The sequence below is a fragment of the Mytilus californianus genome, unplaced genomic scaffold (assembly GCF_021869535.1).
Source record: "Mytilus californianus isolate M0D057914Y unplaced genomic scaffold, xbMytCali1.0.p SCAF_11, whole genome shotgun sequence".
Taxonomy (NCBI): Eukaryota; Metazoa; Mollusca; class Bivalvia; order Mytilida; family Mytilidae; genus Mytilus; species Mytilus californianus.
Window position 1 is genome coordinate 5,368,184 of NW_026262593.1, and position 14,402 is coordinate 5,382,585.

Here is a 14,402-nt window from a genome sequence, read left to right on the forward strand (position 1 = left end):
TACAAGTTTAAACTCTTAGAAGTTCAGGGCATATAAATGTTGAAAATATGCCGCACAGCCCTATATTTTGACCTTTGAATAAAATAGTAGTGCATATAAACTTTCCTTTCTAGGATATTATTTTTCACGAAACTTCATAGTAAAAGTGTCACAGTTTTAGCTGCCAAGGGAATTCCTATGGGAAATTGCATTGTCTATATTTACAGAATTGCAACCTATATAGGGTTAAAAATTAGAACATACAGAATTTCACAAAATCTTGTTTATCTCAGAGATTTTTAAGGATTTATTTCAAATATGAAGTTTTATAAATATTTCATGAAGATTGAAAAAATCCTGGGCCTAAACTATGATGAGTCAGCATAAATTCACAGTTTACAGTATGCATTGTTTACTTAAAGCCCTGAATAAAAAATAAATTTATGATATATGCCTATTTGTAATTTAAATTGTTTAGAAGTGCTTATATTTACTCTTCGCAGTCATTGCAACTCATTGATCCTTCTTAAATATTTTTGGTGGGGTGTTTTTGTCCTGTCGATAACCCAAAAGTAAGCCGTAACACCTAAATGTGCTTTTTTGTGACTGCGGCATAAAAAGTACAAGCTAGAATTACAAAAAGACCTCAATAAAACTACCAATAGTGTGTTCTATCCTAAATATGTACCAATTATTCCACATTGCTAGGAACAGGGGAAAAAATTAGGAAATGTGAGGCCCCAGGGGCAAAAAACAGAGAAAAATGCCTCCCCCTGGGTCATAAAACAGATAATTTAACTTCTAAATGCTATGCTTTTATTATTTTAAAGGTCTTTTGTAAGGAAAACAATAACTGTGCTAGGAAGTTATGCAAAAATCAGATGTAAGCAGTCATTTCTATCAAACTTTTAGTGAATTTATGCACCAGACTGATATCTTCATAAATACAACTTTTGCAAATATGGCTTTGTTTAAACACTTGTAGTTCATATATTAACTAACTTATGTTAGATATATGGTTAGGGATGATACTGTTGTAACATGAATTCTAAACTGACCATTTGAGGCAGAAATTGTGAACTTTCATTGACAAATAGGCATACAGTAAGATGTGGACTGGAGACACAGGCAGCAATTGCAATGGACAAAGGCACATGACATGATTCAATTCAAAATATTTGTCTCCTGCTTGCCATCGAAAAAAGTCACATGTGAGATATTTGGCAATTGCAAATGCATTATACGTATGTCTTATAATTCCTAAACTTAAGTACAATATATAAGTTAAATCGCTTCTTAGATTTGGATTTGGATTTTTGGTGTTTTAACGCCACTTTTAAGCACCGCTTTTGGGCTATTTCGTGGCGGCCAGTTTTTATTGGTGGAGGAAGCCGGAGTGCCCGGAGAAAACCACCGACCTTCGATAGGAAAACTGACAATCCTAGTCAATTAAGATTGGAGTCGAGTGCACCCGCACGAGCGGGGTTCGAACTCACAACCTCAGTGTTGACTGGCTAGTGATTACAGTAGTTACTACCTAGACCACTCGGCCACCGAGGCCCCTTCGCTTCTTAGAACACCTCAGCTGGATGACTGCTAATCCCCGAGGGTATCAACGGCTCAGTAGTTAAGGCTTCGGACATGATTTATAACATACCTTTTTTGAATTCTCCGATCAATTTATAAATGTTGAAGAATCAAGGTTTCGGGTTTGATCAATCGCGATGAAGGTAAGTCCAGAGAAGCATTTTAAAAGATAAATTGAAGCAAAACTGAAAAAAATATTTTGGCGGAAAAAAATGTGATTTTGATGGTTTAGGATGAGTTATTGGCCTTGTAGAATAAAATGTCAATATGTCACATTTTTTATATGATCATATTGCAGCATGGTCAGATATACAAACAGATTTTACATGGCGAATATCCTTTAAACCATGATATTAAGTCAAAAATGTCTCTAAAAAACAAGATTTAAAAATTATCTAAAAAGAAATGGAAAACCATGGCCTCTGATGATGATTGACAATGTTAATTAGATGAAAGTTGAATGGGGAAAATTGCAAATTTAACTTTAATCTTTAATGCTGACATTAAACAATGATTGATCAATCACATAGTTATCATTATTGTATCACTGGTCTCTGGTTACCACTTAACACAAAACAATATTACATTTTTCCTCATCAAACGATTCACGGCCCTAGAAGCTTTGCTAAGGTGTTTTAGTGCAGATATGATGATGATGTTGATGGTGATGGGTGCATGGGTCTCTAACGTCTAGTGGCAAATTAAATGCGTATTCAGGACGAGAACATGTTAATGTAATATAAATATTTAGCCTGCTGATTTTTCACGTGCCAGTTCAAAAGGTGACATTCCGCTGGGAGACATGTCACCTAACCTGGACTAATTATTCTGATTCCGAGATGATAAGCCTTTGCACTTACTCCCCAATGCCGCGTGTCTAGCGGAGAAGCAACAGATACCAGTTTAAAGTCTTTGTTTTGATCCGGCCGAGGTCTGAACCTACGACCTCCCGCACTCGGGGAGAACACGATACTACAGTGAAAAAAACTATGTGAATTAAGTTTTTTGTCCTATTGATATCAAACCACCAGATCACTGTTCTGTAATCTATGCATTGTTCTGTATGAAGCCAGTATAGGGGCTTTTATTGTGACAGCAAGATTTATCCGTGACAAGGTGTTGTACTCTGTGTATATTTTTCTTGAATGGAAGCTATGACAGGTTTTATTTATCTATAATTGCGTAAACCCCCGAGGGTTTACGCAGTATATATTGGGCGATGTCCGTAGTCTTTCGGAACACCGGATGTTATTCGGAATACATCTGTTTCTTTCTATGGTCACCTTTCATATACATGCGCAATAGCTTATCATTTGACCTGTTGAATCATTAGCATCTTACAGTTGCTATAGGTTGCACTTTGTAAATACAGCTGTTTCTCAAACCACGCCTCTTTTGGGGAGATATATAATATTCATAGATATGTTAATTTGTTAACGTACTGGTTCCCATTTATGATCTCTGTGTTTCATTTCATAGAGACATCACTTGGGAATGTAACCAGTATAGAAAAACATGGTAGCGCCTAAATTTTAATTCTTAGGAGGTCCAAAAATGGAGGTAAGGGTAGTATAGAATTTTAGTACAAGTTTAAACTCTTAGAAGTTCAGGGCATATAAATGTTGAAAATATGCCGCACAGCCCTATATTTTGACCTTTGAATAAAATAGTAGTGCATATAAACTTTCCTTTCTAGGATATTATTTTTCACGAAACTTCATAGTAAAAGTGTCACAGTTTTAGCTGCCAAGGGAATTCCTATGGGAAATTGCATTGTCTATATTTACAGAATTGCAACCTATATAGGGGTAAAAATTAGAACATACAGAATTTCACAAAATCTTGTTTATCTCAGAGATTTTTAAGGATTTATTTCAAATATGAAGTTTTATAAATATTTCATGAAGATTGAAAAAATCCTGGGCCTAAACTATGATGAGTCAGCATAAATTCACAGTTTACAGTATGCATTGTTTACTTAAAGCCCTGAATAAAAAATAAATTTATGATATATGCCTATTTGTAATTTAAATTGTTTAGAAGTGCTTATATTTACTCTTCGCGGTCATTGCAACTCATTGATCCTTCTTAAATATTTTTGGTGGGGTGTTTTTGTCCTGTCGATAACCCAAAAGTAAGCCGTAACACCTAAATGTGCTTTTTTGTGACTGCGGCATAAAAAGTACAAGCTAGAATTACAAAAAGACCTCAATAAAACTACCAATAGTGTGTTCTATCCTAAATATGTACCAATTATTCCACATTGCTAGGAACAGGGGAAAAAATTAGGAAATGTGAGGCCCCAGGGGCAAAAAACAGAGAAAAATGCCTCCCCCTGGGTCATAAAACAGATAATTTAACTTCTAAATGCTATGCTTTTATTATTTTAAAGGTCTTTTGTAAGGAAAACAATAACTGTGCTAGGAAGTTATGCAAAAATCAGATGTAAGCAGTCATTTCTATCAAACTTTTAGTGAATTTATGCACCAGACTGATATCTTCATAGATACAACTTTTGCAAATATGGCTTTGTTTAAACACTTGTAGTTCATATATTAACTAACTTATGTTAGATATATGGTTAGGGATGATACTGTTGTAACATGAATTCTAAACTGACCATTTGAGGCAGAAATTGTGAACTTTCATTGACAAATAGGCATACAGTAAGATGTGGACTGGAGACACAGGCAGCAATTGCAATGGACAAAGGCACATGACATGATTCAATTCAAAATATTTGTCTCCTGCTTGCCATCGAAAAAAGTCACATGTGAGATATTTGGCAATTGCAAATGCATTATACGTATGTCTTATAATTCCTAAACTTAAGTACAATATATAAGTTAAATCGCTTCTTAGATTTGGATTTGGATTTTTGGTGTTTTAACGCCACTTTTAAGCACCGCTTTTGGGCTATTTCGTGGCGGCCAGTTTTTATTGGTGGAGGAAGCCGGAGTGCCCGGAGAAAACCACCGACCTTCGATAGGAAAACTGACAATCCTAGTCAATTAAGATTGGAGTCGAGTGCACCCGCACGAGCGGGGTTCGAACTCACAACCTCAGTGTTGACTGGCTAGTGATTACAGTAGTTACTACCTAGACCACTCGGCCACCGAGGCCCCTTCGCTTCTTAGAACACCTCAGCTGGATGACTGCTAATCCCCGAGGGTATCAACGGCTCAGTAGTTAAGGCTTCGGACATGATTTATAACATACCTTTTTTGAATTCTCCGATCAATTTATAAATGTTGAAGAATCAAGGTTTCGGGTTTGATCAATCGCGATGAAGGTAAGTCCAGAGAAGCATTTTAAAAGATAAATTGAAGCAAAACTGAAAAAAATATTTTGGCGGAAAAAAATGTGATTTTGATGGTTTAGGATGAGTTATTGGCCTTGTAGAATAAAATGTCAATATGTCACATGTTTTATATGATCATATTGCAGCATGGTCAGATATACAAACAGATTTTACATGGCGAATATCCTTTAAACCATGATATTAAGTCAAAAATGTCTCTAAAAAACAAGATTTAAAAATTATCTAAAAAGAAATGGAAAACCATGGCGTCTGATGATGATTGACAATGTTAATTAGATGAAAGTTGTATGGGGAAAATTGCAAATTTAACTTTAATCTTTAATGCTGACATTAAACAATGATTGATCAATCACATAGTTATCATTATTGTATCACTGGTCTCTGGTTACCACTTAACACAAAACAATATTACATTTTTCCTCATCAAACGATTCACGGCCCTAGAAGCTTTGCTAAGGTGTTTTAGTGCAGATATGATGATGATGTTGATGGTGATGGGTGCATGGGTCTCTAACGTCTAGTGGCAAATTAAATGCGTATTCAGGACGAGAACATGTTAATGTAATATAAATATTTAGCCTGCTGATTTTTCACGTGCCAGTTCAAAAGGTGACATTCCGCTGGGAGACATGTCACCTAACCTGGACTCATTATTCTGATTCCGAGATGATAAGCCTTTGCACTTACTCCCCAATGCCGCGTGTCTAGCGGAGAAGCAACAGATACCAGTTTAAAGTCTTTGTTTTGATCCGGCCGAGGTCTGAACCTACGACCTCCCGCACTCGGGGAGAACACGATACTACAGTGAAAAAAACTATGTGAATTAAGTTTTTTGTCCTATTGATATCAAACCACCAGATCACTGTTCTGTAATCTATGCATTGTTCTGTATGAAGCCAGTATAGGGGCTTTTATTGTGACAGCAAGATTTATCCGTGACAAGGTGTTGTACTCTGTGTATATTTTTCTTGAATGGAAGCTATGACAGGTTTTATTTATCTATAATTGCGTAAACCCCCGAGGGTTTACGCAGTATATATTGGGCGATGTCCGTAGTCTTTCGGAACACCGGATGTTATTCGGAATACATCTGTTTCTTTCTATGGTCACCTTTCATATACATGCGCAATAGCTTATCATTTGACCTGTTGAATCATTAGCATCTTACAGTTGCTATAGGTTGCACTTTGTAAATACAGCTGTTTCTCAAACCACGCCTCTTTTGGGGAGATATATAATATTCATAGATATGTTAATTTGTTAACGTACTGGTTCCCATTTATGATCTCTGTGTTTCATTTCATAGAGACATCACTTGGGAATGTAACCAGTATAGAAAAACATGGTAGCGCCTAAATTTTAATTCTTAGGAGGTCCAAAAATGGAGGTAAGGGTAGTATAGAATTTTAGTACAAGTTTAAACTCTTAGAAGTTCAGGGCATATAAATGTTGAAAATATGCCGCACAGCCCTATATTTTGACCTTTGAATAAAATAGTAGTGCATATAAACTTTCCTTTCTAGGATATTATTTTTCACGAAACTTCATAGTAAAAGTGTTACAGTTTTAGCTGCAAAGGGAGTTCCTATGGGAAATTGCATTGTCTATATTTACAGAATTGCAACCTATATAGGGGTAAAAATTAGAACATACAGAATTTCACAAAATCTTGTTTATCTCAGAGATTTTTAAGGATTTAACTCAAATATGAAGTTTTATAAATATTTCATGAAGATTGAAAAAATCCTGGGCCTAAACTATGATGAGTCAGCATAAATTCACAGTTTACAGTATGCATTGTTTACTTAAAGCCCTGAATAAAAAATAAATTTATGATATATGCCTATTTGTAATTTAAATTGTTTAGAAGTGCTTATATTTACTCTTCGCAGTCATTGCAACTCATTGATCCTTCTTAAATATTTTTGGTGGGGTGTTTTTGTCCTGTCGATAACCCAAAAGTAAGCCGTAACACCTAAATGTGCTTTTTTGTGACTGCGGCATAAAAAGTACAAGCTAGAATTACAAAAAGACCTCAATAAAACTACCAATAGTGTGTTCTATCCTAAATATGTACCAATTATTCCACATTGCTAGAAACAGGAAAAAAATTAGGAAATGTGAGGCCCCAGGGGCAAAAAACAGAGAATAATGCCTCCCCCTGGGTCATAAAACAGATAATTTAACTTCTAAATGCTATGCTTTTATTATTTTAAAGGTCTTTTGTAAGGAAAACAATAACTGTGCTAGGAAGTTATGCAAAAATCAGATGTAAGCAGTCATTTCTATCAAACTTTTAGTGAATTTATGCACCAGACTGATATCTTCATAAATACAACTTTTGCTAATATGGCTTTGTTTAAACACTTGTAGTTCATATATTAACTAACTTATGTTAGATATATGGTTAGGGATGATACTGTTGTAACATGAATTCTAAACTGACCATTTGAGGCAGAAATTGTGAACTTTCATTGACAAATAGGCATACAGAAAGATGTGGACTGGAGACACAGGCAGGATTGGATACTTTGTATAATCTTGAATGTTGGAATGATTAACTACTAAACATTACATTTATAGTATTTTAAAATGCTTTCAATTTGTTATCAGAATAGTTTCAAACAGGTTTTAGACAGTTAATGTCAGAAAACATGCACATAGGGTAAGCTGGCAATTATTAAAGTCTTGTTTTCAAATTCTTTAAAAAATTGAAACAGGGGTAGGGGTATAAAATGTACTGTAAAAGGAAACTTATAGTATATGCAGTGATTTCTTTAAGGCTATTATTCTGATAAATAAGTATTGTTTTGAGAAAAAGTGTTTTTAGAGAGTTTTCTATTTGAATAAATGTTTGTATAGGTTGCACTTTGTAAATACAGCTGTTTCTCAAACCACGCCTCTTTTGGGGAGATATATAATATTCATAGATATGTTAATTTGTTAACGTACTGGTTCCCATTTATGATCTCTGTGTTTCATTTCATAGAGACATCACTTGGGAATGTAACCAGTATAGAAAAACATGGTAGCGCCTAAATTTTAATTCTTAGGAGGTCCAAAAATGGAGGTAAGGGTAGTATAGAATTTTAGTACAAGTTTAAACTCTTAGAAGTCCAGGACATATAAATGTTGAAAATATGCCGCACAGCCCTATATTTTGACCTTTGAATAAAATAGTAGTGCATATAAACTTTCCTTTCTAGGATATTATTTTTCACGAAACTTCATAGTAAAAGTGTCTCAGTTTTAGCTGCAAAGGGAGTTCCTATGGGAAATTGCATTGTCTATATTTACAGAATTGCAACCTATAGAGATATGTTACATATGATGCGAAATTTATTATGACGCAAGCTACTTTAATAAGCATTTGAATACGTCCTTGCACGCAATTACAAGCTGCTAATATTTACCTTACATATACGGGTACGCGTAGTTATTCTAATTAGAGTCAGACGTTGAAACCAGCTGTGTTTAGATATGAGATAAGATTAATTTTCACGTAAACAATGCGATTTATATTCGAAACGAGATTTGTTAAAACTAAAATCTATAAAAGAAGTATTACTAGCATTTCACTTAAGATTCCGAGTCTAGGGAAAATGTACATAATGTACGAAGCAGGCTATTTCATAATTTTCATACCTCAACGGCATTGTGGGACTAACTAAAGGACAATACTGAAATTAAAATGAAGTCTTTCTTGCACTTTATTGAAATTTTACGTCTAGGATAGACCAAGGACGTATATAATCTAAATTGATATACGTCCTTGAATAGTTTTTATTTTCTTTAAAATTGCAATTTTCTTTGTTTAAATATTGCAACGTTATTTCCTTATCAAATGTCTATTAATTAATAGACACCGATTGATGACAGATGCAGGCAGAGATAAGAAAAATTAATTTCTATTTATAGTTATCTTGGTCAGGGAACAGATTATCTAACTATATTTTCGGCCTGTAGTGATTAATGCTCTTCAAAATGTTCGTCAAAATAAAAATAAATAATTATTATTTCATAAAGACGATCAGATGATGAATTTTCGGTTTTAATATATTAAGTACGAAAATGTAAAATAGTTAAAGAAGATTTTGAGCCATTTCACTGATCAGTAGGCTACATAGTGCCCGCAAATGACCAGTATAAAACTATCCAGCAAGAGAGAAAAAGATTAGCCGGGTCAATGTAAGAAACCTACTAGGCAACTTCAGTTCAATTTCAATATCTCGATTATTCTAATGGATTTGTCAAATGTCAGGGAATATCTTTTTAAATGTGGAAGGAAGACAACTCTCCGTCAAAACACAGTGTAGTCAATATTAGCAATTATAGGTTATAATTCAGCCTTCAACACAAAAGCTTGGCTCACATTGGACAGCATCCTACCGAGGGCCCCAAAACACTGTTATAAAACAATTTAAACAGGAAAAAACAAACCGATCTAATTTAACTTCAAACCAGAAACAAAAAGCAAATATGAACTGCACCAAAAAAAGACAACCACTAAACAACATGCTTCGGACTTGGCACATGTGCTTATGAATACACATGGTTTAAAAGAATTTACATACATACCATAAGACAGTGGTGTAATTTTACCATGTAAAAGACACCCTTTAATAATTAATGAAAAAATCGTGTTCAGATAAAAAAAATCGTAAGGGTTCCGCGGAACCCAGTGTCTCGCCTACTTTTGCTGTAAATCGCAGGCTCAACAAAAATGAGGAAAAACATCAATAAAAATATTCCTCTCAATTCTATTTTTTTTTATTTTAAGAAGCTTCTGTCCAAGTTTGGTAAAAATCCAGGATAGTTTATAAATCTAAAAAATTTAACTTCAGACTGTATGTAATTTTAACTGAAGAAAAACTAAGTCCGTTTATAAGTAAAATACAGATAAACAGGTACAAAATTTTAACAAAAAATTTCCTCCTAGATACTAGCTTTTAATCATGATAAGCAAGCTTCTGTCCAAGTTTAATACAAATCCAGGATAGTATAAGAAAGTTATTAAAATTTAAAAAAAACTTAAACCTCGGAGTTAATGTATTGTATCCCAGCAGAAAACTAAGTCCATTTATAAGTAAAATACGGGAAAATAGAATTTCATTTTTACAAAATTTACTTCTGGATACTATCTTATGATCATAAACAAGCTTCTGTCCAAGTTTGGTACAAATCCAGAATAGTTTAATAAGAAACTTATTAAAATTTAAAAAACTTTAACCACAGAGTGAATATTTGTGGACGCCACCGCCGACGACACCGACGGAATGTAGAATCGCTTTGTCTCGCTTTTTCGACTAAAGTCGATGGCTCGACAAAAAGGAACACCTTACAACAGTTCATAAATGTGACCTTTAAACAAGCTCATATTTAGGTGATGGGTATACTGATCAGTGGTAATTTCAGGTTTGACCATGTTAGTTTTTTTGTTGTTTTCAATTTTGTTTGTTTGTTTATAAGTACAAGGTGTAAGCTGTTTTGTCTAGGCTATAAATATCTTTTTTAATGAATTGGTTTCGGTCATCAAGGTGAAGAGGATACAGTGCGATTCAAATTGTATATATTTACAATTAAACTTGCAGGCCTTTTTTCATGACCAACAATTTAAAATATAAGAAAACATCAAAATAAAAAGGGACATCCGGAAAATATCTTCAAAGCGAGTTAAAGGTTTTAAAAGTGTTTGTTTTTAAAAAAAGAGGTTTGTCATCTAAAACTTTTAAGAGCATACACAAAGCACAGAACTTAAAATTGCCAATGCTTGCTACCCTAAGCATAAAAAAACCTTGCAGAGCAGGTGTAAGGATCTTAATAATGATCAATATCAAGCCATTGTTCAAATAACCATGAACATATCTCAAATTCCAATAAAAACACATATAATCATTAATTGATTAAATTTCTTCACATTTGCATTTGAACTTTAGCCTAAAAACTAACTCTTATTTAAAAACAAAAACCAGCATCTTAGAATGGAACATCAAGTGGGTGACTTAACATGATGTCTTTTGGGAGAGAGGAGAGAAAAAATATTCCTTTAACAAGAATATTTCACCCCACATTGAACAGTATTTACTTTAAGTAAACAGTCACTGTCAGTTTCTAATTCTTATATAACAAAAATGATATAATACAATAAATCTTTTTTTTTAAACAATTATCTTATATCTAATGCCAAACAAGCATTTGGGTTTACGATTGCATTTCTTTTTTTAAAGAAAGCAACTTGTTTATATTTATTCCAGGGCTGATATGCATAAAACTACTTAAGTTAAGATTTGTTCCGAACGGACTGATTTTTCTACATGTCCTACGATAAATTAGTACTACGATTGGATATCTTAACTTAAGTGGTTTTATGCATATCAGCCCTGGTTCTTTTGATATGAATTAAAGGAGAAGTATTGTACACGTAAATGAGACATCAACCCAATAACAAAAACAAGATTTATAGTTCAACAAAGGTCTTCCATTGTACAGATGAGCCTTGGCAATTTACCACGTTCTTATTCGATCTGATTCTTAAAAAATGTTGAATATCTCTCCTGAAACTACAAAAAAATGTAAAAGAAATAGAAGGAAAAAACGATAAACGAATATTTGTTTATTTTGTATATTAAAGAAAACACAATTTGTGTGTATTCTTTTTTTAAGGAATAAGCATTACCACTTCTCTCTTTTTTTTTCTTTATCTTTGTCGTTAAGAATTAGCATCGACTTGTATACATTACGAAATTGACAAAAAAGGGATCGTGCAAATGAATAATTTTCTTTAAAAAAATTATCACAAAATAGTCGTAAAGAAGCTATAAATAGGAAAAATAAAAATAGATTTCGTGGCTTTTATTTATCCAGAGCCGATTTGGGATTAATACTTGCTACTTTTCGCGAGTAGATAATAATTATATAAACTAATAACGTTTTAAATTCATAACAAATATAGTACAAATAACAATTAACTGCTATCAGAAGTTGTTGCGATTTTTTAGTATTGGGATAATAGCAACGAGGTACATTTTAGTTTCACAAAAATAAAAACTTGCATTTTATATTATGATTATAGCATTGTTTGTATCCAGCAGTTACATTTATATTTAAAACTAATATTGCATTTTTGTCCATCCCATTACTAAAATCAGCAAAAATCTCCTAATTTACGTACAACGCAAAAAGGCTACCACAATAATATTTTGATAAAATTTTATTCACACATTTCTAGCTTCTAAACGAAAGATGGGGAAAGTTTTTAAAAATGTGCATCACAAAGACTCAAATTCTTTGTTGCCTATGTTAAAACAACGCATTTTATTTCTCAATCTGTTTTTCTTCAGATGCAAAATTTTATTCGATGTTAATCTGCCCTCCAACTCGAAAATGACGTGTAGTTTGAGGAAACATTTTATAATACCAATTAAATGAAGGTAATTAATACTATTCTTCCATTCCCAAGAACTGGAAAACGATCGGTTAATTGATTGCAATGGTTGCATGTTGAATGCGTGTAAGAGATCCAGGGACAAATATTTGAAGCATAATCAATTCACGGAGATAGGCCTTTATAGAATGAAGAAAATAACTAAACATCAAGTGACATATATTTTTTCATTAATTTCGACACGATAAGAACAGGTATCCAACCAAAATAACAGTAGGAAAACTTATAGTCATTTTTTATTACATTTTGTTTTATTCTTTCATTAAGTGGAGGATATTAAACGACTAAAATTCCAGAGACAATTTTTTTAGAATATTTATATTGTCACGATAAAAACAAATGTCAACCAATTTATCAATATCGCCTCTTCGTTTATAGATCACGTTATTCTTTTTTATCATTTGTTTCAAGTACAATGTATAGGGAACCATTTTTAACTTAGGTTAGGTTTACAAGCTTTTGATAAATTGTTGTGTATGCATTTTGTTTACATTTATTAGGACGTTTTATGGTCATTGATTTCATGGTTTACTAGGCCAAGGAGGCGGAGCTAGACAGTGAAATAACAACTTTTGAGATGGAAGTTAGAGCACTGGTCTAAGCTCCTCCTATTCTTTGCTTTTCCTATGGCAAGCGACACACGGCGAGACTGGAGAGTGCAATAACTAAAAAATCATTCAGTTAACGCACTCCTCTAAAAATAACCGAAGTTAACATCACTCGAAGATCAAAGGAAAAATTACCATTCATGTTACAATAATTTTTAGACGATATGCAGACAATCATTATCCTTCTTTTCGAATGATCTGTAAAAAGATGATTTCTTTCTATTTGACGTCATCAGGCATGGTTGCCTTTTTTCATGACGTCACAATGAGAATTTCAGAGGAAAGCAAGAAATTAGACGTCATAATCGAATTTTGACCAATGGCAAACTGAGATCAAACGAACCACACGTTGATTAAATAAAAAATAATCAATAGGTCAGGAAAAGTATAAATCGAGTAAGAATTAGAGAAATATTTTTAGTAATAAAAGAAGTATGCAGATGTTTTGTATAAAAAGAAGCATTGTATATCAAGCTGTTGCTTTCATATGCAATAATACTTATTATTCTTAGTAAGGAAAGCAAGCTCCTGTGACCATGCTTTCCTGTAAGGTTCGAAATTTACCTGATAAATGCTATACTTTCTTTTTCGCTTTTTAAGATAAAAATAGACGACGTTAACGTGATAAATATAGACGGCTTTTTTTTAGTGATAGTCCTATCTTAAAATGGGAAGCGCTTTTTGTATAAAAATAATCTGTGTAAACTACAGACTTAACTTGAATTATTTTTATGTGTAGAATTGAATGGGACTGGTATATAAAGTACGACATTTTCCACAAAAGCCTTGATTGTTTAATAGATTTGAAATAAATGCACTGTTTTGCTGCTTAACACCATTATTTTAATTTTATACCTGTATTAAACGATTAAGAGCATAACATGCTAAATATTTCTTGTGTTTTCATATTTCGTTATACGTGCATAAAAAACAGCGAAATGTTCTTAAGTGCGATGTATTGTAAAAATACGGCAGCAAATTAGTAAAGTTAACAAAACAGACGATACAAAGCATCATCAAAATCGGACTGCACAGTTTATATTCTTCTATTATTTATACGACAAAACAGTGGATGTAGTCAGCCGTAAGCGGTTGAGCTTAGGAAATCTTCTTTAGCTCAGTCGATATACGTGCTGCCTTGTAACACAGAGGTCACGGGTTCGAGCCCCGGAGGAGACAGGTGATTTTGTAAGAAAAATCATGCTCTCCTGTTACAGTTTATATACCTGACAAACATCAGTATCATCCAATCTCCGGCGCAGAGATCATATCCGTTCCGTTCAATACTACGTAACACTACACTCATATTAAGTGTAGTATTGCGGAGCATGTACGGAACGGATATGAACTCTGCGCCGGAGATTGAGTATCATCAATATTTGAGAATAAATAGGAAGCGACGCAATGTTATTTTACAAACGTCTATCATGCGATATCAATGAATTCCATTTTTACCGCATAA